General features: G+C 44.9%; 1 protein-coding gene and 1 pseudogene across 1 annotated transcript in view; one reads left to right on the top strand and one right to left on the bottom strand.

Moving 5' to 3' along the window:
- STON1 (stonin 1) overlaps positions 1-27,447 on the bottom strand; it is a 133,237-nt gene extending 105,790 nt beyond the window's left edge. The window contains exon 1 of the mRNA XM_006159001.2: positions 27,399-27,447. The gene's annotated coding sequence lies outside the window, so the exon portion shown is untranslated. The remainder of the gene's footprint in view (positions 1-27,398) is intronic.
- Positions 7,884-8,538, top strand: LOC102484955 (ubiquitin-conjugating enzyme E2 B pseudogene; annotated as a pseudogene).

Raw genomic sequence — 27,447 nt, 5'->3', positions numbered from 1 at the left:
CCTACATTGCTGAAGGACAGCTCTGTTCGGGTTATCTCTGAGAATGGCTTTCATTCCTCAGCCTGCCCTATTTCCTGTTCCTCTTCCACTATCTTGGCTGGTGTTCAGCCCTAGGAATGAACCATTTCTCAGAACTGCTGTCTAACAAATATGTGTAGGTGCCCTCCTCCCTATCGACAGCTTTTGAATGCTAATTCTCCAAACTTTGTGTGAGTCCTTCCCACCCCTATATCCTCTGATGATACTCTCATGGGTTTTCTTCCACTGTTTCTTGCAGTTTTCCCTTGTTTTTCTTCAAAATCCACTCAAATAAAATGTAACTATGAAGTTCTACCTTCTGCAGATTATTGAAATCGGTATAGTTGCATTTGGTAGGTGACGCAGCATTCCAGGTCCTTTGTCCCCACTTCGGTGCACATCTGTGCGGAAAACACCTTCCAAGATGGTCCTTAATGTCTGGCTTCTCTACACCTGCCAGAAGCTGAGGGAGGTCTGATGCTGAGGAGCTCAGGAAGACCAATCTTACCAGTCACCTCCTTGTATCAACTGCAACCCAACAGTCCGGCCAGTTTTCTTAAAGTCAGTCCCGCCACTGAGTCTCAGCAACACATCTGGACTCCCAGGAATACGACCTCGCCTTTTTATTGGGTTGAATTTAGTTCCTTATGCCTGAGACTTTTTTGCTCTGTAACAATGATGCATAATCTGGAGAAAGAATGTCTTAATGTTGGTATCTGTGTGGTTTCATTGGCTGATCTGCAAATAAGGAATTCTTGGCCTCCCTGCAGTGCCAACATTGTAACTAGGTTGGAGCTACATATACAAAGCCTGGAGTCCTGCTCAGAGGTCTGTAATCTGTTAGTTACCCTCACTGCTATTCCAGGAGGTTTATCCTGGAAACAAAGGCAAAGTCAGGGACAGGACAGAGTGTGAAAAATCATTCATGGAGACTTTTCTTAAAGGTTTGCTGTGATAGTATTCAAAATATCATTCCTTTAAGGGGAAATCTAGAAGTTAAAAACAAAAAGGAATCGTATAATATGGGGCCGACAGTGGCACAGTGGTAAAACAGTGCTCTGCAAGACAAACCCACATAGGAATGTTCCAGGTTTGAGTCAGGCGACCTCCCTGAGTCCACTGGGCATGTGCGTGCCCATGATCTGGGCTGACTAAAGCTGGGGGTGAATCGTGGTGTCAGGACCCTGTGTGAGGTGCTCTCTGTCATTCTCTCCTCCATTGTCTCTCTTACTCATGGAAGAAAAAACAAAAGAAAAGAAAGACCCTTCAGAACAAAAAGAATCATAAGACATCACAAAACTGTGAGGAAAATGAGAAAGCCTCACCCTTGCCTCAGGTCATGGAGAAGTACCCATAGGCTCCATAAACCACACCATCATCACTTGCGCTCTGCAGCCCGTAATATCCAATCACAAACATGTGTGGTATTTAGCTCAGCTACTTGACAGAAAATGCCATTTGTAAAATATTAAACCACAACAAAACATATCCATGCCTTCAAGTATTATCAGTACGGGTTCCAGCTCAACTCCCCAACCCTGTGCCTCCCCTTTGGTATTTAATCTTCTCTTTTCCAGCATGAATTTGAATCCTGTTTTTATTTTTTTTTCTTTTTTGGGGGGTGGGGGGTTGGATTTCTGCTATAGGGCGCGTGCAGAGAGACAGAGAGACAGAAAGTGAGAAAGCATTCTGGCTATTTTAAAAAACCTGGTTTTAATAATCTGTTCCTTTCTTGAATTTAGAGAGTAGTGACAGATTTTCTTTTTAACTAAAGTCTAACCAAACTCAGAGCCTGCTTACTAAATTGTCTTTTCAACTTTTGTCTAAAAGACTTGAACAGGCCCAGCTGTGAAGGCGCAGGCAGTTGGGGAGTTGATATGTGCAATGCTGGAGGCCAGATGGGAAGGCTCCAGGTTCGCTTCCTGGATCTACCTGAGCACAATGGACACACCCTTGTGATCTGAGCTGCTTGCAGGTACCCTTATTGAAGGTACCCTTCAATCTGTAGCTCTCTTTCTCATGAAGGAAATTTTTTAAAAAGACTTCAAAACAAGGGGAAGCAGCTCCTTGGCAGAGCAATAAAGAGCTGCTCAAGGGAAGCTGGACCCCACATGGCAACCTCAGCCCTGTCAGCCTGAAATCAGCCCGAAACATGCCAGGCATGCCAATGAGTGGCCTAGAGCTGGCAGACTGGAGGGCTGGAGGAACGGGATTATGGCATGACCAGACCCTGTGGAATATGTTCATCTCTGTCTTTCACTCTCATACACAGGCACATGTGCTCTATCACGAAGGAAAACAACTTTTCTTCAACACTAACATAGTTTCTAATGGCTCAAGGCCACGTCCCTAGGATAAGAGTCCCCAGTAAAGTGTCTGCCTGAGACAACTCGAGGCTGTCTAAAGACTATACTGCTCATTTCAGTAAACAACCTGAGAAACAGGGTCACTGTCTCCCGGCCTTGATGTGGTAGGAGGGTAAGAATCTCACGTCGGTAAATTCCAGTTTTGAAAACCCGTAATGGTTTCACACGGACAAACTCCTCCTACCTCCTCTCTGTCACTCTACTGAGCTCATTCTCCCTTTAAAATGCCCAGTCACCTCTGTACAAATCTAAGTTGAGTTCACATTAGGCTCTTTTCCTTACTGCGATAGTGACTACCAATAAAATCTATTTTCAACATTTTAACAAATATTAAGCTGTATTTATCTATAACAGTCATATGAACAGATACCATCCCAGGAAGTGGTCTTTACATGAAAATAGAAGAATGGAGTTGGGTGGGCCTTCTGATTTTTAGAATTTGATTCTTATTACCGTGACTTTTTAAAATAAAAATAATTTATTTATTTATTTTATTTCTTATTATTACTTTTTAAAATTTGACCAGAGAGAGAGAGAAAGATAAATCAAGAAACCAAGCCACCAGGCCTGAGACGCACATCATGGTCGGTCATGTGGGAGCCCAGCACCTTAACTACCACGCCACCTGCTGGCCCTACTATGACATTTTTATGGAGTATTCATTTTATGCTCATGTCATGTCACTGTTATACATGATAAAGAAACTAGCAAGGGCTGGACAGTGGCACACATGGGCTTACATCTGGATACCTCCCTGAGTATGCCAGGTACATGCTTGCCCATGATCCAGAGCCAGCTGAAGATGCAGATGTATCATGGCATGAAGACCCTGTTGGGAATGTTTCTCTCTCCCTCTCTCTCTCTCTCTCTCGCTCATGGAAGAAACAGAAAGAAAGAAAGAAAGAGAGAGAGAGAGAAAGAAAGAAGCTTTAAAAGGGGGCTGGCAGATCACATGGTGGTTAAGGCACTAGACTACCACATGGCCGACTGTGGTTCAAGTCCTGGATCTGGTGGCTTGCTTTCTCATTTTCCCTCTCTCTGTCTCTCTCTCTGGTGAATTTAAAAATAATAATACAGGGGCCACCAGTGGTGCAGTGGTGGGGGCACGGGACTCCCTTGTGGCCAACTGTGTCTCAAGTCCCAGATTTAGCAGCTTGAAATCGCGCTGAGCGCATATGCGTGCATACCCAAAATCCCAAGAGGAAAATGGAGGAAAAGGGATTGCAGCATGGCCATCACCTCTGGGATGTAATTTCTTGCTTTCTGTCTCCTTCTCTCAGTCTCTCTGGCAAGCATGTGCTCTCTACAGTAAAAAATCTCCCTCAAAAAAAGTAAAATAATAATAACAATAAACACTTAATTAAATAATTATTCAAAAGAGGGAAAAGAAATTTGCCAAGCAGAGCTCTCTGTGCCTCACTTTGTTCACCCATAAAATGGTGATATTAATATTTATCTCTTATTTAAACTGCTTTATTACAGATACTCCATGTATGTTAACTTTTCTCTTCTTTCCTCTCCATGTCCCTTCTGTCCTTACTCTGGCCTTTAGAATACACACTTTCTCTAGTAGGAAGGAAATTAAAGAGCCCTAATTCTGGGGACCAGCAGTTAGCATAATGGCTATGTTGCAGGACTCCCATGTAGTCAACCATGGTTCAAGTCCTGGACCCGGTGCGTGCATTCCCAAGAGGAGAATGGAAGAGAAGGGACTGCGGCATAGCTTTCCCCCCGGGGGGGGGGGTGATTTCTCGCTTTCTGTCTCTGTCTCTCTGTGTCTTTCTGGTGAGTGCACACGCTCTATAGCAAAAACCTCTCTAAAAAAAAAAAAAAACCCTACTTCTGAAAATGGCATACTGTCAGGTAACTTGTTAAGAAATCTTTTCTAGAACTGTGGCTCTATTCTGCCAAATTTAAGACCACGTCTCAACTCTGTCCTTGAGATTTAATGACACAAGTCCTGTCTCAGTCTCTGGTGCCTCAATCCCTGCTCAGGAATTCCCCTTTGTTATGTGTTAAATATTTGTGTCCCCACAAAATGCTAATCCCAATATGACAATATTTGGGGGTGGGACCTTCAGGAGGTAATTAGGTCATAATGGTAGAGGCCTAAAAGATGGCCCTCATGAGAACCCAGCTGTTCTAGTTCCCTGATCTCAGACTTCCAGCCTCCAAAGCTGTGAGAAAGAAATCTCCATTTATAAGCACCTCAATCTATGGTATTTTGTTATAGCAACCCAAACTAAGGCATCCTTGAACACAGCATCTTCCAAAATGGAGTGAAGAGGTATGAGGCAAAAAGGGCTATGGTCAAATTCCTCTGCAAAATCCTGGTTAAAAATCCATTTCTCTTTATGGAAATCCTTCCCACAGTCTGTAGGACACTCATTTTCTTGCAGGCCTCTAGGAGAGAAAAACAGGTGACTTTCCTCAAGGACCCACACAGGGCCAGCCCCACAGTGCAGTGGTTAGGCACTGTGCAGAGGAAGCCGGAATCCACGTGCTGGATGAAAGCTCCAAAAACATGCTGGACACATGCACAGATGTGCACATGTATGTGCCCTGGGATCCTGAGGGGAGAGTTAGAGGGAAATGGAGAGTTGTGTGACAGGCCCTGTTGAGGAATGCTTTCTCCCTCTCTCTTTGTCTTGCACACACATCCTCTGGCATAAAAAAAAATAGAACCACCTAGAGAGTATGCTTCAGAACACTCTAACACACGCTACTCTATAATGACGTGCTCAGGACTGGGGAACACGCCAACTACCTTTACCTTTACCTCAGCCCTTTCATTTTGTTCTGTTTTCATTCTGGTTCTGGGCCCCTAGCAGCTCCTTGGAACTTTTTGAGGGGTTCTTAGAATTCCTTTCAGGATAAGTGGCAGCCACAAGTTCCTCCTCTGGGACACCAGCAGTCCTCATAGGGGACATCGCTGATTTTGCTTTCCCAGAGAGGGGACAAAAGAGCTTCTACATGGGCCATCACTGAAATGAACTCTAGTCTTCCCCATAGCATCTTCTGGGCCTGGAGGGCAGCGTCAGCATCTCTGTCACTGTCCGCCCCCCAACTACCAGCACTAAGCCTACCACCCCCAGGCCCTGGCTTCTGGTCAAGGAAAAAGCCCATCGGAGGCTCAGGCCCTTTCACAAGATGGGGCTCTGTGGTGCTGCAGGAGAACCCATGTGCAATCTGGCTGGGGCCACAGGGCCACAGTCTATCTCCCTGCAACCCCACCAAGTCCCACACCTGGTCATCTGCCCTTCACAGGTCTTAGGGATCCTCCTCAGTCTCCTATGGAGGGCCAGGCTATGGGGCTAGGGCACTCTTTCATCTGCAGTGTGAGTGACTGGCACGGAACATTCAGCTTTTCTGTGTGGAAAAAGAGAGAACCCTGTATGCTGCACAGCTGTTTGTCCAAGCTGTGAAGGAGGAAGTCACCTTCGCAGGGGCCTACCCTGTGCTGACACAACACGAGGGCCACGCTCTCAGCCGGCCACTTGCCTGGACTACAGCTCTGCTCTTCATCCTCAGAGCCTACAGGTGCCAAGATGGGGACCCTAGAGACCCTGAATAAGAGGAGCTCTTCCTTCATGGGTTTCAGTTCTCCAAACACAGAAAAGGCTCAAGCCAAGAAAGCAGAAGAATATGGAGGTTTAGTGGCACAGGCTTTCAATGCAAAGTCACCCAGCTTTGCATCTCAGTTCCTAAACTTGCTACCTCTGAGATATATTGGCCTCAATTTCCTCTTCCGTAATATGGAAAGACAAAAAGGAAACAAACAAACAAACAAACAAAAAATCTTGCTTAATAAATATCAAATAAATTGGGACCAGCAGGTGGCATGGTGGTTAAGGTGCTGGACACTCCCACATGGCAGACCGCGGTTCAAGTCCTGGACCTGGTAGCTTCCTTTCTCACTTTCCTCTCTCTCTCTCTGTGTCTCTCTCTGGTCAAGTTAAAATGAAGGAATGAATAAATAAAATAAATCTAAAAGAAAAGATAAAATAAATTAACGTTAATAAAATGCCACATGAAAGCACTCATAAAATGGTAACTTAGTACTGACAAGCACAGGGTTCTCAACTCTGCAAGCTGGGCCTGAGCAGCCGGCTGTGTCAGGCCTGCAAGGATCCCAGTGAGAGTCCTGGGGTTCCTGTCAATCTGAATTGTTCTCTCATTCTCTAGCAAGATAAAAATCATGGTACGACCCTGATGTGTGCTTACCTGAGTTGGGAAATGAACGGCACTACTTAACCAGAAAGTCAGCACAGCTCCTGGAGAGGTTTTAAGTATGAAAAAGACTGACTGAAAATGACATAGGCCCTTCCCACATGTGGTTGGCCACTGAAAAGTTAAACCCTGAAAACCTGGGTCTGTGCTCATCACCCAATATCTAAAACTAAGCCTCACTCTATACCAGTGGTTCCCAGCCAGCAGTGACATAACCAGGCGGCATTTGGCAGTATCTGGAGACAGTGCTGGCTGTCACAACTGGGGGTGAGAGGTGCTACTGGCATTTAGAGGATGAAGGCCAGGGATGCTGCCAAACACCCTAGAGTGCACAGGGCAGCTTCACAACAAAGGGTTATCTAGCCCCAAATGCCAGCAGAGCCAAGGTTGAGAAGCCGGCTGTGTACTGAGGTCAGTGAGTTGGGAGTGAAGTAAGCAGGGGGCCACCATGTGTCTGCTATGCAGATGATGAATTGGAGGCTAAAGTTTGGTGATCTGCCAAAGGCCACGCACTAACTGGTGCTGTCAGAATTGAATTCTGGAGACCAGCAGATGAAGTAATTGTTACGTCGCTGGACTCCCACATAGCTGACCTTGGTTCAAGTCCCAGACCCAGCGGCTTAAAACTCACACCGGGCGCATGTATGTGCATGCCCAAAATTCCAAGAGGAGAATGGAGGAGAAGGAATTACAGTGTGGCCATCCCCCTGGGGGATGATTTCTGGTTTTCTGTCTCTCTGTCTCTCTGGCAAGTGCACGCAGCTGTAAGAAAAATCTCTCTCTAATAAAAAATACATAATTTTTTTTTAAAATGAACTGAATTCTGTCTTAGGCTCCAAATCTCACAATCTTTCCACTACACCATACTGATTATCAGGGAGAGAATCAGAGAGCGGAAAGGGCAAGTAACAGAGTATTTTAAATCAAGACCTGACAAGACTTGGACACCAAATGTGACCTAGAAAACAAAGGAAAAGAAGGAGTCTAGCACCTAGAACAGCAAGTAGAGCCATATAAAGGGCAGGGAGAGGACCTGGGTTACACACATCAGTGGGGTCTGAGGTACGTCCACTTGGAAACACCTACTCAGAAGCTAGACATGAGAGACAGTGTCTTAAGAGAAAACCAGTAGCTAGAGATGTAGAGTTGGGGGTCCTTTGGGGCTTAGTGCAAGCCAAATGCAGAAGGGAAATGGGGAAAGCCACAGGACACTAGAAGCTGAAGACTGAGCCACTTTCCAGGGGGACGAAATGAAAAGGAAAGAGAGGACCCACCTGTGGGTGTCAGTGGTGCACCATCTGAAAATAACATCATGCAGTGGAATGCAGTTATATTTGGACCAGAAGGGACACCCTTTGAAGATGGTACTTTTAAACTAGTAACAGAATTTTCTGAAGAATATCCAAATAAACCACCAACTGTTAGGTTTTTATCCAAAATGTTTCATCCAAATGTGTATGCTGATGGTAGCATATGTTTAGATATCCTTCAGAATCGATGGAGTCCAACATACGATGTATCTTCTATCTTAACATCCATTCAATCTCTGCTGGATGAACCAAATCCAAACAGTCCAGCCAACAGCCAGGCAGCACAGCTTAATCAGGAAAACAAACGGGAACACGAGAAGAGAGTTTCTGCCATTGTTGAACAAAGCTGGAATGATTCATAATAGACAACTGGTCTGTTAACGTTTTTCATCATCATTGTGTATAATTTACCTCTCAGTAGAAAGGCTAACAAGTTTTAAGTGCCACAGGTTTTAAGGATTCTGCAGAAAAAAGAAAAAAGTCCTTGAGTTTAGAACCTACAAAAGCTTGTGTATCTTGATTAATGTACTTTTTATTGCATGGTGTGAACTAAGTTATTGCTGCATAAATTTGTAATATATCCTGTTTGTATTTTTTTCCAAGTGTATAATGTTCGTGTGGAGTTTTCATGACAGAATATACACATTTTGTAAATCTGAAAAAAAAAAATGAAAAGGAAAGAGACAAATCAGGAAGGCCAAGGTAAAACCAGGAGATATAGGGATCTCCACTGGAGGAAAGTTTCCTCCTGGGGTCTTAAAGAGGCTAGGGTTAAAAGACAGGACGATTTTGGAGTTTAGTGATTACCTCAATAGTGAAAAGGAGACAATTTCAGCAGCCAGTGGGGTGAGGCCAGGCTACCAGTCTGGAAGTAAAAAGAGCAGGTGGCATGCTGGCCCTGCAGACTGGGGCCCGCAATGGCTGGGCTCTTGGCCGCCCACTCCACTACCAGTTCCTGGGCTGCTGCAGTTCTGCTCACTGCAGCTGGGGTCCGTATTGTTTCCTGGCTAGACTACAGCTAGGGTTTGAATGTGCCCTCCCCCTCCCCCCAATTCACATGGTGAAATTTGGTTGTGATGGAATTGAGAGAATGAAACTTAATTCAACTATGGGATTAAGAGATGGGCCCTTTAGGGAACAATTAGAATTAAAGTCATCAGTGGGGCCCCCATGATTAAAACCTGGTGGGCTTATGAGGAGAGAGAATGAGACAGACATGCAGACCCAGAGGCATGCATGCTCTTGGTCTATCTTGTTGCATGATGCCCTGTGTTGCCTTCTAACTCTTAAGAATCCTCATCAACAAGAAGACCCTCACCAGATGTGGCCCCTTGACCTTGGATCTCCAAACTGTGAACTAAATAAACCTCTATTCTTTATCACTCACCTGGTGAGGTTTTCAGCTGTTGGCAACAGAAAAGTGAACTAAAACAACTGGTTTCTGGCAGCCCTGTCTCTTCGCATCCTGCATACTTTTTGGTATCAGCAGCAACACAAAGAGGACCTGAGGACTTCCTACTCTCCAAAAAATTCAGCCCACCCCTGGCAATCAGGAGGCAGACAAGCAGGCCTTGGTTCAGTTGAGAGCCTGCAAACAAGGCCTGCTTTCAGGGCTGCCTTCTGGCATTCATGTTCCCGTGGGCTCCTCAGTGGGAAGAGCAAGGGCCACAGAGAGAAGAGACATGAGAAAGAGCGTTATCCCCACAGGGGCCCTGGAGCTGGGCTAGAGTGCAGAGCTCCGGGGTGAGTAGTTGGTGGTCCCTGGATTTGCATCTTGAATTCTCAAATGAATTGATGAAAATGTTTTGGGATAAAGTTAGCTGAAGGGGGCTTGAATTAGATCACATACTTTAAATATGTAAACCTCCCCCTTCTGCGGGTCTAGGTCCTTCCTACGGATAAACAGAAAGTCCTGGAAGTTTGAAGAATTATAAAGGGGACGTCTCTCCCAGACTTAAATATTTAGTAGCGTGAGGGATAACAAAATCAATCACTTTGCTATAAAAATTGGTCAAGTAATTAATCTTAATTACCATGTAATTGCTGTGACTGTTTTGAGAAAAGGCAAGTAGCTAAATGGTCTAGAAAGGTTATTCAGTGCTCTAAAATGTGTCTCCTTCCGACACACTAAACAAGCTGTATTCAGATTGGAATAACTATATGAGAAGTCAGGAACCACCACCTGTGGGTCCTCCAGGATTTCCACCATTGGATTCTGGGCTCTTGAGAATGTCAACCAAATGTTTTGGTACAAAGTTTTGTACCACACACCCCCTGCTCATTTATTCAGCAAATGAATCATTATGGAGCATCCTCTAAGTGCTGATTTTAGAGTTGGGCACCATGGAGATCATGAAAAGGAAGAAGGCCTGATTCACTGGTAGTGAGGTGGAGAAGAAAAGGTTCAGAAGTTTGAGAGCCTTCTCAGGACCACCAGATGGCGTAATGGTTACATCACTGGACTCCCACATAGTCCACTACAGTTCGAGTCCTAGACCCAGCAGCTTAAAATATGCTGGGTGCGTGTGTGTACGTGCCCAGAATCTCAAGAGGAAAATGAAGGAGAAGGGACTGTGGCATGACCATTCTTCTGGGGGAGGAGGAAGATTTCTCACTTTCTTTCTCTCTCTGTCTCTCCAGCGAGAGCACATGCCCTATAGCAAAAATCTCTCAGAAAGAAAGAAGAAAGAAAGAAGTTTAAGAGCTTTGTATAGAATCCCATTCCTGCCACTGAGTAGCTGTGTGACATGGAGCAGGTGCTTCAGTTCTCTGAGCCTCAGCTTTCTCAGGTGTGAAATGAGGATTATAGTTACTGCTATAGTCCAAATATTTGTGTCTTCCTAAAACTCATCTGTTGAAACCTAAAATATGACTGCAATAGTATTAAGAGGTGGGGCCTTGGGGCCAAGAGGTGGCATGGTGGCTAAAGCGCTGGATTCTCACATGGTTGACCACTGTTCAAGTCCTGGCCCTGGTGGCTTGAAAATCACATCGGGTGCATGCATGTGGGTGCATGCCCAAAATCCCAAGAGGAGAATGGAAGAGAAGGGGCTGTGGTATGGTCATACCCCATGGGGGTAAAAAAAGAGGTAGGGAATTTGGGAGGTGATTGTCATGAGGGCTCCACCCTTATAAATGGGATTAGTGCCTCTAGAAGAGGCCCTAGGGAGCTCATTTGCCCCTTCTACCACAGGAGGACACAGTGAGAAGGTATTATCTATGAAGCTGAGAGCGAGGCCTCACCAGACATCAGATCTACAGATGCCTTGATTATTTTAGACTTCCCAGCCTCCAGAATTGTGAATGATAAATGTCTGTTGTTCATAGACTACCCAGTATAAGATGTCTTGTTATAGCAGCTCCAATGGACTGAAACAGTTATTTTAAAAGATTCTTGCACATCTGTAACATGGTAGATGATACATCTTGTAACATCTGCAAAGTGGTAGGTCTATGAGAGATCATAAATAGAAGCTATTATTACTAGATTCCTGCTCTGAAGGTGCTTATACCCTGGTAGAAAAGACCGGAGAAAACAACCAATGAAGATAACATGAGCTCATCCTCCACGGCTCAAGTGCAATGGAGGCCGGGAATGGACGCCCTCACGTCAGCCCTGGCACAAGAGCAGGGAAGGCCTCACAGAGAGGGGACATCTAATGGGAGGTAGGCATAGTGCAGCAAATCAGGCATCCATAATTGTGCGCTCCACTTGTGTGTCTGTCGTTTTGGGTCATGTGCCAGCTAATACCACTGCGAAAGAATTTCTCCGCCCTACTTTTTGTTTTGTTTTGAGAGAGTTTTGCCTTAGGGTGCGTGCACTCGCTGGAGAGACACAGAGAGACAGGGAGATAGAAACCAAAAAAATCACCTTGTCCTCCATTCTCTTCTTGGGACTTTGGGCATGCACACACATGCGCCTGACGTGAGTTTCAAGCCTCCAGGTCCAGGACTTGAACTGCAGTTGGCCATGTGGGAGTATGGCGGTGTAGCCATTACACTATTTGCTGGTTCCCTCCCACCTGGTTTTATTCAGCCCTGTAAGCAGACAAAAAAAATCCAGGTACACACACATTGATTATCGCTCTGACAGGTCTCTTGGTTACCCCACTGGGCCACAGCCACAGAGACAACTTTAGAGAAGATCAGAGCAGCGTATATGCTCCAAATTAACAGTGAGTGCTAGGCTGATGCTGACCACAAAACTCTCCCAGAAATGCCCACATTGCTGTGGCTACATGGACACAGAATAAAAGCATGTAAGCTTCTATCCTTTCCACTCCCATGGAATTCCACTTGTCACAATAGGCTAGCTATTTCCTCGGGTCCCAACTGTAAGCTGGGAACACCACTGGACAATAACTAACAGGATCTTATTCATGCCTGGATCCTCTGCCCTGGCACAGACTGAGGACCTGTTGCCCAGTAAATGTTGGGGAAAGGTGCCTGACTCTTCAGCTACATTCTGACTCATTCCAGAGTTATTTACAGGGATCATCCTGCAGGGCAAGATCAGTGCAAAAGAAAGTGCAGGAGAATAGCTGCTCATGGTGAGAGGAGAAGGGAGGCCCAGCAGCCTCTTCTGACAGGGAAAAATTCACTACCAGGATCTGCATAAAAGCACACTCCACCAGCGGGGAGCCAGCTGCAAGGCAGCAGAGACTTGGCCATCTGGAGGTAGGAAGGTGCACAGGCCACCAGGCTGAGCCAATGGGAGGCAGTCTCTTGGGCATCAGCCTTGCTCAGCTTGGTAGACCCTATTCCCAGCAGTTGGGGGCAGTAGAGCCTCATGTGCCCATTACAGGGGCAGGGGCAGCACTGAGGGGGGGCTTGGCACTTGGTCATAGCACAGACTGTGGAAGGTCAGGAAGGAGACTTGAACCATCAAGTAAGCTGCATAACCAAGACATGGGAGCTTTGGGACATCAGTCTTCCTTCACTACAGGGCCTGGATTGGTGGCAGGATGTCACCAGCCCTCCCACCCATAATGACTTTGCCCAGGACACTCCTACCTACAACCGAACCCACTCTGCTGCGCTGTTCCACTTGGCCGCCTGACTAGGCTGCCAACGCAGGTCAGAATGCGCTGGACCAGACTTCAATTCCAAATCTAAGAAGACAACTTGCTTCTGGTCAACTGAAAGAGTGAAAGCCAACTATGCAAATGCCACTCAGAGGCTCACCAGAAAGGACTTGAGCTGAATTTCAACTCTGCATTAGATCATTTAGATGTTCTAGCCTTTAGAGATAATGTGTAATCTTGAGCAATAACTCCAAAAAGGTTTTTCTCCAATTCTCTTCCCAGCATACACCTCCGCACCTAGGAACTACTTGCCACGAGGAAAGCAGCTATAGCGCCAATGAGCTCGGAAAACACGGATTTGGGACTTGGATCGGCTTTTAACCAACTGTGGGACTTTGAGCAAACCAGTTACTCTCCCTGAGCCTGTTTCCTAACCCATAATATGGAGGATAATGCTAAGTACCCCCTGGTTTGATTATATCCCTTAAGAATCAATATATTTGATACGTAGGTTTCTCATAAGAAAAACTATAAACATGTTAGAGACTTATTTATGTTCAGTAAGTGCTTGCTGATCCCTGGTGAATAAGTGGCCGAGAAACTTAAGGTTATAACAAGACTCCATGTGGTGAGAGCAGGTCCCTCTCCATACTTCGAAATCCCCAGCTAGGGTATCTGCCAGACCCTGGGAAGCCACCTAACTCCCCAGGGGCCACTGCCCGGCTCACCCAGGTCTTAACCACTGCAAGCATGCACTCTCTGTTCAGGACTTCCTCCACCCACCTCAGACCTAGACTCCATCCTTAACCTTCACCTGTAAAATGAGATTCTTTCAGGCTCCTCAAGGGGTTTGAGGAGCATCACATAAGGAGCGAGGCTGGAATGTTTCTTTGAAAAGATGAAGCACTTGGTAAATGCTACTTCTCTCCCTGCTCTCATCAGTGTACTTCAGTGTGGTCTCAGACTAGGAGTCTCTGGAGGCCTGGGATTGCTTCCTGGGTAAATGCTTTTGGTGCAGTGACCACACAGAGAGAGAAAACTTTGACACACTTTGTGACTTCAGAGCTATTAGCAAAAGCAATGTCTTTCTAGGACAGAGGCTGGGAGGGAAATCGGGACCCCTGGGTTCTAGCCTTGGTGGCTCTGCCAGTAAATTATGTGCATCATTTAACTTCTTTGGGCATTTTTCTTCACATGCACAATGGAATAAGCCACCCACATTCCTACTTGCCAGGATACCAGACAGGCAAAAAAAAAAAAAAAGAAGAAGAAGAAAAAACAACACTGTACAAATAGAAATGTTTATAATTTCCAGAGGGTGAGAAGGATCAAGAAAGAAGAGATGGAAAAGAAAATGAAGGAGGAAAAGCAACACACAAAAGAGAGAGAAAGCATGGATTTGGGATAAAGTGTGAGGGTCTTGAGAAAGGAAGGAGGGGATACCCTGGGCCTTCCCAATGTAGAAATGTTCCTCAGGCTGACAGTCAGTGACTAGGTAAGAAGTTTTACCCCAGAGGCTCCAGCAGGCAAAAGCAGAATGGAAGGAAATGAAGTCTTTCAGCCCCTGAGGTGGATAAGCCATACCCAAAGTGGCAGAGGTTCACAGCTGTTTGCTTTTGCAGCTCAGCTCAGAGCAAAAGGGTGAGTGCCCTACCTGTAAAATTTGCATAATGTCCCTACTGAGACCTTTACAGGCCACATCCTGGCAAGTGAGGTTCAACTCAGGGAGCTCCACTTTAAGGGGGGCATTCAAAGACTAAAAGGTTTCTAGAGGCTGGTCACCAGAACAACAGGTGTGCTGAGATCACACCAGAAAACAAAGGGCTATGAGGTCTGGAAGTGTTGATTTACCTCGGCAAGATCTGGTGAGAACATGAGATGCAAAGGCTCTCAGAATTAGAAGAAGAAAAAAAATCTTTAAAATCATCCAGCCAATCTTCACAATTCAGAATTTTCAAATGCAACATCCCTGATGAGGAATTATCCAGCTGCTGTCCAAACACTTCCAGTGTTGGAGACCTCATTACTTGTAAGTGAGTTCATCTCATTATCATTTGGACAATATAAAACTCTTTTCCCTCCTATTAATCCCATATTAACCTTCTCCTGGCTTCTATCTATCCTCTGGGGGACACTGGTAAGTCTAAATATGTTTTCTCTCTTTCAGAGAATTGGAGACAGCTGGTTTTGATGACTTGCACTGGGTCCTCCCACAGACTTTCCTGAGAACAGGACGCATTTGCAGTGTGTCCGAAAAGCACACTGTCCAGCCCCTTCCACGCTTGTACTGGTGCTCTGGGCCAGCATGACCTCAGCCAGCTGTGAGGTGCTCACTGCTGCCCGGCCTCGCTCAGGGTGTCTCCTGGCGAGGCTCAGATCTGTGTGAGCTCTACGACTCAGTCTTGACCTCCTGCCCCACTTTAAGCATACTCCGGTCCACCTCTTGGTCACAGTACTTCTCCCCAGTGCGGCAGACTTGTCATGAACACGTGTGCTCCACAACAAAGCCAAAAAGTGCTGCCATTTTCCGAAACCTATGCCACATAATAGTGGCCAGTAATTCAACTTTAGACCTAACAATGGTTAATCCTAGAACGTTCAGTGGGCATTAAATATTTGCTTTTCTAACATTTCATCTGATAGATGAGAAAAGAATCCAGAGAGGCAAAATGATTCACTCAGATTGACAGAACTGAAAAGACAGACATAAAGTCTGATCTTATTTTCCAGTCCCATGTAATTTCTACAGTAGTTTAGCAGGAGCAAGGCTGTTACGTGAATTATTTCTTCCCATGACTCAGCAAAGAATTACTAAGTATCTACTACATGCTTTTAAGATATTCTCAGTAAGATTTGAAGTGTCCCACTGAGATTTATGTCTTGGTGTGTGTGATCATACTGTGTGTGTGTGAGTGTGTGTAAGACAGAGAGAGATTTAATTAATTCTTTCAGAATGCCCACATTCATTCAACAATGATAACTAGCAGTCTCAAACCTGTGTACAAACTGCTGCACGTGAAAAAACAATAATAGTATGTTACCTCAGGCCTGTCTCTGTCTAGTGGGGACAATTCATAAATGCTATGTTAACATTATAAACCCAAATGCAGGATTCTGTGGGGACCCAAAACTGGATGCCTAATAAGCAGGTAGGAGTGATGGTGTAAGTGTCCTTAATTGTGTGTGTGTAGATGTGTGTGTGGTTGGGCGATGGGGAGCCGGTATGGAATGAAGCTGCTAGTACTGGAGGTTTAAAAAGGCCTTAGGAAAAGTAGAGCAGAATCTTCTTTTAAAAAAGAATTATTTTATTTAACTTTTGTTTATTTATTCATTTTAATTTGACCAGAGAGGGACAGAGTGAGTGGGGGGAGGGGGAGTGAGAAAGCAAGCCACCAGGTCTGGGCCTCTAACCACAGTCTGCCATGTGGGAGTCCAGCGCCCTTAACCACCACACCACCTGCTGGCCCCAGAGCAGAATCTTGAAGCCTGACATGGACTGATCAGGCAGACGAGACTGCAGAGAGAGAGCATGTGTGCCAAGACTGGGAGCAGGCAGGAGGCTGACTCGGCAGGCAAACACAGGGCAGGAGCCAGGAGTTACTGCAGGTGATGCAGGGCGAGGTAGACAGGTGAGGAAGGTCCCAAATACCATTCTCTCTTAAGCTAAGGAATTTGATTTAATCCTAAAGGTGATGAGGATTCGGAGGAAAAAAAATCAAGATAGAAACGCAGGATCAGAAAGGACTTTTAGAAAGCAAGTTCCGACAGAGTGGAGGAACAGGGTGGTAAGGTCAAAAGTAGGAAAATCAAAGAGGAGACTATGGCAGGAATCCAGGTAAGAAACCAGGGTGGATCCTACAGGCTCCGGCCCCCGCACACTATTTTTAAAGTCTGAAATCTAAGACAAGAGAAGAAATTGTTTATGTCCATCTCTCTAAAGCTTTGCAGAACTGCAACATCATCCTCATCATTCTCCACAGTGACTTGGTGACCCCAGAAAGTGATGTCAGCCTTAGAATCATGACCAGTAGTGAGACGTAAGAGCCTCAAATAAAATGGTAGCTGACTGCACGAGCCACATACGTCCAAAGGGGGCAGAGGTGGAGAAGTCCTGAAAAAATAAGGTCATGGTCCAGAAGCACAGAGAAGTCCAGCCCAAGCAAGACAAGTCAGAAACAAGACAAATACAAAAATTCCAGGAGGGACGATACTAAAGGAACCACTGGATCCTCAGGAATAGTGAATGAGGGGCGCAAGCAAGCTAGGAAACCAGCGAAGAAGCCAGCCCCTCTTTGTGGCAGTCCCTTATGGAAGTCCATTTGAGGAAGCCTGTACAATAAATACTCCGGTGAGAATCCGGGAAAGATGCCCCCTCTGGTGAGACAGGCAGCAAGCAGGCCACAAGAAGTAAGGTTCGCAGCAGGACTGGCACACGTGGCTGGCCAGGGCCTGCGTGTGCATGTGTGAGTGTTAAGTAGGAACATCTGGCAGGAGAGGGGACTGTGTGGGTGAGGAGGTGGCAGATCTCAACAAGCAGGCGGCTGTTTATAGCTGGCTAAACCCCGTCACATGTGGTATAGAGCCATTCTCTCTTGGAGTGTATAGTCCACGATGATTGATAAAGAGGGTGACACAGGAAGCCTAAAATAACAACGTCGTTCCTTATTGAAGGAAAATGCTGATGTAGGCAAGTCTGAGCCTTTTTGGAATTGAGTATTCTGACATCATCAGCCAGTTCCCAGGAAAGCTTGATTACTTTTTTATAAGGTAATTTTTTTGGAAATCAGGAGCATCGACAAGCAGCATGCTACTTAGAATGACCTGAAGTAAGCAGCCTCCGCTGACTAGCAGAGGCACCAGGATTTTCACAAAATTTATAAGGCTCTGCTGTAAAGCCACAAGTGAGCTACAGACCCGGAGCCACACCAGGGGAGGTTCTTGGTTATAAAAGTTTGGGATTAAAATTTTTCTCTGTATTAGCACTATATCCAGACAAAAAAAAAAAAGATTTCAAGTATCAATTATTGTCTTCCAAGCCCTCCAAACTGGCCCTGAATATGCCCTACTGCAAGCTAGGAAAAAAATCATTCGAGGGATGAACAGAGGCCAATGTGTCAACCCCATCTAAATTTCTGGGCCTTGGCTGTTTTAAATTAGATTCTCAATGCTGCTCCCATGACACTTGACTTTGCTCTGCAGTGGAAAAGCTATTTTTGTGCTCTGAGCCACAATTTACATGGAAGCACACCCACAATTCCAATCATGTTTTGTTTACATAATGCTCTTGTTCTCGATTTAAGGACAGTCAGAGCTATCATCATTATTATTACTTTGATAAGGCACCTGCAGAAAGCAACATTCTTTGAGTCAAATACAGATTCCATAGGACCTAGGTAAGTGTTTGTTGTACGGAGGGTGGACTTTAGGTGTTGTGAAATCTCAGGGAATACTTTCAGCTGTTCTACCTCCAATAGCTACCTCTTTGTGGATTCTCTGTCCCCACACACTCTACAGATGCTCAAGGCCTTCATGATCCCTCTTCGGAAAACCTAGTCCAAAAAGTGGCTCTATTTGATATTTATACCTTTCATACTCCCTCTAGGGTCTTTGTGTTTAAAATATTATCTTTTTTTCTTTTTTCTTCCAGAGAAAGGTTTTTGCTATAGGGCACATGTGCTTGACAGAAAGAGAGACAGAGAGACAAAAAGCGAGAAATCACCCCCCGGGGGGATGGCCTCACCGCAACCCCTTCTTCCTCCATTCTCCTCTCAGGATCTTGGTCATGCACATACACGTGCCCCTGGTGTGAGTTTAAGCCACCGGGTCTGGCACTAGAACCGCAGTCGACTACATGGGAGTCCAGTGACATAGCCATTACGCCAAGTACTGGTCCCTAAAATACTATCTTTAATAATGAAATGAAGGGTTTTATCTCCTTAAAGAATGGGCGAATCAACAAATAAAGCAAAGAGGTATTTCTGGTTCTTAAGTAACAACATAGTTATTTATAGGAAGTGGAGCAATAGGCTGGGAGGGCTAAACCATGGTATAAACACATTATAGCCAGTCCTTTGTAGCTAAGGGTACCAGATCCCAGATGATCCACTGCAGTTCAAGTTCTGGCCCCAGCAATTTGAGTAACACATTAAATGCATGTTTGAGTGTATCCAAAATCTCAACAGGATGGAGAAATGGAAAACAGACTGTGGCATGATCTCTCTCTTTCTCTCTCTCTCTGGCAAGTGCATGTGACCTCTAGCAAATTAAAAAAAAAAAAAGAAAGGAAAGTTCTTAATTCAATAAGTTCATAAAATAAAATTAATAATAATTTAATAAAAAACTACCAAAACCTTAAGCAAACTTCATATTTAATGGAGAAGCTTTACAAATCCTCATTAGAGACAGTAAGAATATAGGGGTGTCCTTCATCACTGTTAGTACAGAACACTGTACCGGAGAGTCTAATCACAACACAAGGCAGCACACCAAGAAAAGATACAAGAGTTATAAAAAATAAAGACATTATTGACAAATTATTGTCATTTTTCTGAATGTCTACATAGAAAATTCAAGAATATCTGCATGAAAGCTATTAAAACCAAAAAGAAAAGTCAGCCAGGATGTGAGGTAAAAGATTGGAATTTCTGACCAGGATGTTTCTATGGGGTAGAAAATATAATAAGAAAACAGATGCCATTTAAAATACCAACAAAATCAGCCCAGTCACAGTAACACAGGCAGTAGGATACTGCTGAACAACACTGGAGCCACATGGGAGGCCAAGGTTTGGAACCCAGGTCAGCTTGAATACTCTGGGTATGCTCACAAGTGCCTGTGGTTTTGTGCTCACTTCGGCAGCACATATACAAATGCTTGTGGTTCTGGCTGGCTGGGAGACTGGAGGGAGGATCACAGCATGGAGAGGTCTTGTCAAGGGTATCCATCTCTCTCTAAATAAATACTACTTAAAAATTTAAAAATAAAATCTATAGGAAATAAATACTGCAGAAAATTTAAAAGACATTTATAGGAAAAATCACCAGTCACCATTCACCTGCATGAAAGGAGACGGTGGTAAGATCTAATACCATAAAGATGTCAGTATATGTTGAATGCAATTTCAATGAAAATCTCAATCTGAGTTTTTGTGTGTATGCAATTAGACAAACTAACATTTATACAAACTAGTAAAATCCAAAAACTTCAAGAAACTCTGAAAAATATGAAAGTAACCATGATTATTAACAATTTCGGTGTGCTTCCTTACATGATGGACACTCTTCTACTTATTTCTTTATGTATTGTCTTCTCACAATTATCCCTCAAATGGATGCTATTATTATTTCTATTTTATAGATGAGGAGACTGAGAGATGTTAGGTAACTTGCCCAGTGCTACAGAGCTAGACAAATCCCAATACTCCTTAACTGCTGAGCAGGAAAAAAAAAGTGTTCTAAATCTGTACCCAGACATACATGTAGAATATTGTAGAGAAAATCCTAAAAGCTACCAGAGAAACAACAGATTATTTCATAACAAAATGACAATCATTTGTCATCAGACTTCTAAAGCAGTAGCAATAGATACAAGAAGACAATGCTGTAGTATCTTCCAAGTACTGAGGGGAAATTATTTTGAGTATAGAATTCTACACCCAACCAAACATTCACTCGTGAATAGAGCAAAATAAAAACACTTTCAGAAATACATTTTATTTTCTTTTGGTTTCTACCATAGGGCATGTGTGCTCACTGGGGAGAGACAGAGATACAGAGGAAGTGAGAAATCCCCCCCCCCAGGGGGATGGCCAAGCGGCAGTCCCTTTTCCTTCATTCTCTTCTCAGGATTTTGGACACACACGTGCACACACACATGCCCAGCAAGATTTTCAGGCCACCAGGTCCAGACTCAAACCGTGGTCGGCCATATGGGAATCCAGCACCTTGACCACCATGCCATCTACTGGTTCCAATATACATTACATTAAAGTTTACCCAAGATGCATTACAAAAGAACTTCTAAATTTATGTCAACATGAAGGAAGATAAACCTAGAAGAAAAGAGTGGGCAGTAACAGGCCTCAAAATACACTAAATATAGTAATATAAAGTACAAGAGGAAACTGGAACCCAAGGAAAAGGATAGGTGGGAAATACAAAGTGTTAAGATATATGTTCTTAGGCATCAAAAATAGGGAGACCACAAAATCCCATCGAGCTGCTAGAAGCCGGCTGCTAAATTGGCTCTGAGCTTCCTTTTGGCCAAGTGAGAAATGGGAAGCATCAGTTAAAGGCTCCACTGCATCCAAAAGACAAAACACATGAATTGCTCACAAGGACTGTTCTTGAAACAGGCCAGAAATTTCTCATGTGGTCAAATAGATACAAGACCTGGGACGTTGGTCTGTGTGTGATGATTTAGAAAAGAGATCCTCGACTCTGATCTTAAAATTTCTCTTTCAATAAGGAGATGATTATCACTGAGAACCATCAACCTTACAGAAATCTCTTTTTTTGAGGAACAGAAAAGATAAAGCTTCCTTCCTAGGGCCTGCTATTTGATCACTCAGTATTTTAGAAAAGCTAATCCTTCTGGGAATCTTTAGGTATATTCCACAAAGAGGACAGATAGGTGACCTCTGAGGCCTGAAAGGGGTGGAAGGCGTGAGATGGACCTTCTTTTCAGAACTATCCCCAGAATCACTCACACCAAATATTCCCATCTCCATTAATCAGTCAACCTTGTCAATGCACGGGATCACTCACATAGCCAGGCTTCCAGAATATAGTTTACTGTTGTGTTTTCCCAGTAATAACCATTGAGAAACAACAAGCTTTTCTTTTGACCTACTCTGACATTCCACATAACATGCAGGTAAATGGAAGCATGGGTGCTTTCCCTGGATCTCTCTACCCTTCACACATGCCTGACACAGATCAGGGGAAGCCCGCAGTGGCAGAGCTCTGAACACATGATTTGTCTGGTCTACTTTTAAAGTCCTGCCTATCCTAAGACTGTCGGAATCCCACAGGTTTCCTAGAACTCCAGGCTGGCTGGGAAGCCTCAGGGGGCTGGGTACTTCTCGTGGATAGAGCTGGCTCCCAAGGGAAGGTGAGAGACCTCTGGTGCAGCCTGGAGCAGTTCTCAAGGACTTCCAAAGAGAAGGCAATGGGAGGTAGAGGCACTTGACAATGAATCAAAACAGCAGTTCTTATGAAAGCATGGCACTGTCCCTCCCTTTTCTACACTATTTTTCCTTTATAATTAAAACAATAATAGTAATAATACACTCACAGAGAGACAGTAGATAATAGTGCTTAATATGCATAGACTTTAACTGCTGACCTGAATTTAAAATTTGATTCTAGAGGCCAGCAGATGGCATAGCGATTTCATCACTGAACTCCCACATGGGCAACCATGGTTCGAGTCCTGGACCTGGTGGCTTGAAACTCGTGCTGGGTGCATGTGCATGTGTGCCCATGATCTGGGAGGAGAATGGAGGAGAAAGGATTGCAGTATGGTCTTCTGCCCTGGAGGGTGATTTCTTGCTTTCCCTCTCACTGTCTCTGTCTCTCCCTCTCTATGGAGAGAACATGCACCCTAAGGCAAAAGCCTCTTAAAAGCAAAACAAAACAAATTTGACTCTAGCACTTAGTGACTATGGAGCCTTGGGCAAGATAGCCCTGTGATCCCCATTTCTGAATTTCCATAGTGAAAATAATAGTGGTTATTACCTCAAAGATTTTTAAAATGAAGTAACATATGTAAGTGCTTAATTCTCAATAAATGTGAACCATTATGATTGTTAAAAAGTCAAGAAATACAGGCAAGCACAATGAAAATCAGAAGCATCTATAATTCTACCATTCATTTCTTTTCTTTTTTTTATTGCCAGAGGGTGTGTATACTTGCCAGAGGGATATAAAGAGAAAGCACAGCTCAGTGGGGTGTGGTCACACATAATCCCTTCTCCTCCATTCTTCATTCCTGTTAGGATTTTAGCATGCATACATGTACGCTCAGAATGTTTTTCAAAACAGTGATGGGGTTAGAAGGGTGGTCAGCCATGTGGGACTGGCTCCTTTAACCACTGCAGTAGGGGGATGGCCCCCACTATCCATTTTGATGCATATTGTTCCAGTATTTTTAAATGTATTTTCAAAGACTGCTCTCCATTTTATAACTCTTTTTTTTTTATTTAACCTTATACTCTAAGCATGTTTTGTGTAATTTGACTTTTTTTTTTTTTTTCAAATTTGCTCTAGGGCTCGTGTGCTTACTGGAGAGAGACAAAGAGAAAAAGTGAGAAAACACCACTACCACCACCACCACCATCAGGGGGATGGCCACACCATAATCCTTTCTCTTCCTCTCTCCTTCTGGGATTTGGGGCTTGCATGCATGCATGGCCATCATGTTTTCCAAGCCACTGGGTCCAGGACTCAAACCATGGCCTCAGCTATGTGGGATCCAGCCACCTTAACCACCATGCCACTAGCTAACCTAATTTGACATTCTCGTACAGCATGATTTTTAAAGGCTGTATGATATTGTTTTGGGTTATTTTACTTCTTAATGACCCCCACCCTTATTCTCCACACTTCATGTATTTCCAACTCCTTTGACCTGACCAGATGATAGCTGGCTGCTTTTGAGAGAGGTTTTTGCTATAGGGCATGTGCGCTCGCCAGAAATACAGAAAAAGACAGAGAGATGCGCCGGGCATGAGTTTAAGCCACCAGGTCTGGGACTCCAACCGTGGTCGACTACATGGGAGTCCAGTGACATAGCCATTACGCCAACTGCTGGTCCCATAACTGGCTGCTTTCTATTGGCCATTTGGAGATGCAGCTATCATCTCATCATCCAGACAACCTGCTCCTTGGGTCGGGACACACAGTGGCCCTCATTATACCCCCAGCAGCCACAACAGCCATGCAGGGATGCTGAGCAAACCCCGTGACTGCTGGCCAATCGTCCACTTTTACAAGCTTGCATGAGGTAATGCCAAAGCTGACCAGGACAGAAAGGCAGTGTTTGTCCAAACAACATAAGATTGACTTCCAGGGTATTAATATACTTAAAAATTCTCAGGAAGAGGAAGAGACTGAAGATGTTTATCTGAGTACATTGTTTTCCTGAGCGACAGGGTCAAACAAGTTCAAAATGTAAGGGTTTATTCTTTTTGAATGGAAGTCACAACACAGTTCCTTATCAATGATTTTTTTAAACCACAGTAAAACCTTACTGATTCATTCTAATAGGAACTGTCAAACCGAGTCAGTGGAGAGACATCAGTTACATTTGACTTAAAAATGAACTTTTATTTCCATTGAAATTCATTTAAAAAAATCTATTTCCAAAGGGTTCGATGCCTTGACCTGTATTCAAGGAGTATTCAGAACCTGATCCACTACAGCTACTGTTTGTACGGCAACAAGAATGGCTAAAGTCCTCAAGAAGTGTGTTCTCATGAAAAACAATCCAGGCTCAGGATCCCCCTGCAATCCTGCTTCCAGGGCTCACTCCAGAGTAGAGCTTTTTCCTCCCAGGTCATGTGGAAGTAAATCCTGGCCCCGCCTGTTCTCTGCTGCTCTGGTTCTGAGCAAGTCGGCAGAGGTCTGCAACAACAACCCAGATCAATTTCTAAAAAAAAAAAAAAATCTTCAGACTCCAGACCTGATCGTCCAGACCCATCCGAGAACTAATAAGCTCCCTCCAAGCACCCAGGGAACCAAGCCTGTCATGGAAACACTGATTCAACCATAATAAGAACTGACATAAAAACCACAGAAACATTTCTTCCAGCCAATCGGAGTTCATTGAAAGCCCTAGCCTCAGGGTTAAAACAAGTAAGGGTGTTTTTTTTCTTTGTGGTCCTGTTCATTTTAGCCTCTTCCATTGCCTTGTTTCCAGAACTTCCAGAGAAAATGGGAGTTGGGGGAGTTGGAAGAGGGCTGACAGAAAGCTAGTAGGAGGGAGAGAAATGCAGAGGGGTATGCCAGGCTCTGAATGCCAGCAAACGCTCAGGCTCACGTCAGGCAAATTAAAATCTAGCCTGGAAGAAGCTGTAAGAGTCTGTTTGATGTAGTTTGAAAATAAACTTTGTTGAACTTCCATCTCCTTCTGAAAGGGTGGACTGAAGGCCACTTTCAAACATCAGGTTCTGCACATTATTTTTAGCAAGCATTCTTTTTCTCTTTTTCCTCCATGTTTCTACTTTTCATTAGAAAGGCTGATTACATGAAGCATTATTATTTAAAGAAAGCACAGTTAGAAGGGTTAAAAAAAAAAACGGATACCAACCTAATAGAAACAGTGAAATCCTGAGGAGGAACCTATTTTAGTATTCCCCTACACCCACAAGATTTAGTTTGTGGATCCACAGAACCCAACACCAAATCCCAGTGAATGTCATTCTTGCACGAAATATTGGGCAAGTGTGGGCCTTTGCCCTGGGTCCTGGCTTTAGTGGGCAGGTGGAGACGTTCTGCTTGAGTCCTCCACCGAGGCTGGAGCTTGGGGGACAGGCGTCTGCCTAGAAAGGGGCTGGGGACGTGGGGCGGGGAAGGCTGGGGACGTGGTGTTTGTGTGTGTTGGGGAGATGATGGTGCAGCTTCTCTAATAACAAGCGCCTAGAAGGAAAGTGCGAGTCCTGGGCGGGTCAGTTACATTTGACTTAAAAATGAACTTTTATTTCCATTGAAATTCATTTAAAAAAATCTATTTCCAAAGGGTTCGATGCCTTGACCTGTATTCAAGGAGTATTCAGAACCTGATCCACTACAGCTACTGTTTGTACGGCAACAAGAATGGCTAAAGTCCTCAAGAAGTGTGTTCTCATGAAAAACAATCCAGGCTCAGGATCCCCCTGCAATCCTGCTTCCAGGGCTCACTCCAGAGTAGAGCTTTTTCCTCCCAGGTCATGTGGAAGTAAATCCTGGCCCCGCCTGTTCTCTGCTGCTCTGGTTCTGAGCAAGTCGGCAGAGGTCTGCAACAACAACCCAGATCAATTTCTAAAAAAAAAAAAAATCTTCAGACTCCAGACCTGATCGTCCAGACCCATCCGAGAACTAATAAGCTCCCTCCAAGCACCCAGGGAACCAAGCCTGTCATGGAAACACTGATTCAACCATAATAAGAACTGACATAAAAACCACAGAAACATTTCTTCCAGCCAATCGGAGTTCATTGAAAGCCCTAGCCTCAGGGTTAAAACAAGTAAGGGTGTTTTTTTTCTTTGTGGTCCTGTTCATTTTAGCCTCTTCCATTGCCTTGTTTCCAGAACTTCCAGAGAAAATGGGAGTTGGGGGAGTTGGAAGAGGGCTGACAGAAAGCTAGTAGGAGGGAGAGAAATGCAGAGGGGTATGCCAGGCTCTGAATGCCAGCAAACGCTCAGGCTCACGTCAGGCAAATTAAAATCTAGCCTGGAAGAAGCTGTAAGAGTCTGTTTGATGTAGTTTGAAAATAAACTTTGTTGAACTTCCATCTCCTTCTGAAAGGGTGGACTGAAGGCCACTTTCAAACATCAGGTTCTGCACATTATTTTTAGCAAGCATTCTTTTTCTCTTTTTCCTCCATGTTTCTACTTTTCATTAGAAAGGCTGATTACATGAAGCATTATTATTTAAAGAAAGCACAGTTAGAAGGGTTAAAAAAAAAAACGGATACCAACCTAATAGAAACAGTGAAATCCTGAGGAGGAACCTATTTTAGTATTCCCCTACACCCACAAGATTTAGTTTGTGGATCCACAGAACCCAACACCAAATCCCAGTGAATGTCATTCTTGCACGAAATATTGGGCAAGTGTGGGCCTTTGCCCTGGGTCCTGGCTTTAGTGGGCAGGTGGAGACGTTCTGCTTGAGTCCTCCACCGAGGCTGGAGCTTGGGGGACAGGCGTCTGCCTAGAAAGGGGCTGGGGACGTGGGGCGGGGAAGGCTGGGGACGTGGTGTTTGTGTGTGTTGGGGAGATGATGGTGCAGCTTCTCTAATAACAAGCGCCTAGAAGGAAAGTGCGAGTCCTGGGCGGGGGCCTCAAGAGTACCTGAGGCAGGGATGAAAAGCCGGGCAGGGAGGTCGAACCGCGCGAGGGTGAGTACGAGCCCCGGCCCCGCCCGCGGAACTGAGCCTAGATGCTTCTCTTTGCTGTCTGAGTTTTCTTTCTCTTCAGAGTCGGACTCAGGTCCCAGCGGCAGCCCCCGAGCAGAGGTGAGGAGGGAAAGCCGCGTCCGGGCCAAACCCTGCGGGCCCTGGGGCGCCGGGGTGGAGGCGGACAGCGAGGGAGGGCGTGCGGGAGATGGGGGCAGCGGAGAGGGCGCCGAGCAGCCCAGGAGATGCCAAGCCCCGGGACGCCCTACACTTTGTCAACCGAGTGGGGACAGCCCCACCCTGGGAAGGGGGTTCGCCATGCCTCCCGGTCTCTTCCCCTGGGTCTGGTCACTCACCGGCTGCGCGTGGCGGGGCTCCGACTCTGGCCGCCGCCGCCATCCACCC

Source organism: Tupaia chinensis, unplaced genomic scaffold, assembly GCF_000334495.1.
Source record: "Tupaia chinensis unplaced genomic scaffold, TupChi_1.0 Scaffold000622_1, whole genome shotgun sequence".
Classification (NCBI taxonomy): domain Eukaryota; kingdom Metazoa; phylum Chordata; class Mammalia; order Scandentia; family Tupaiidae; genus Tupaia; species Tupaia belangeri.
Note: the sequence above shows the minus strand (reverse complement) of the source record. Positions and strands in the feature narration are given on the sequence as shown.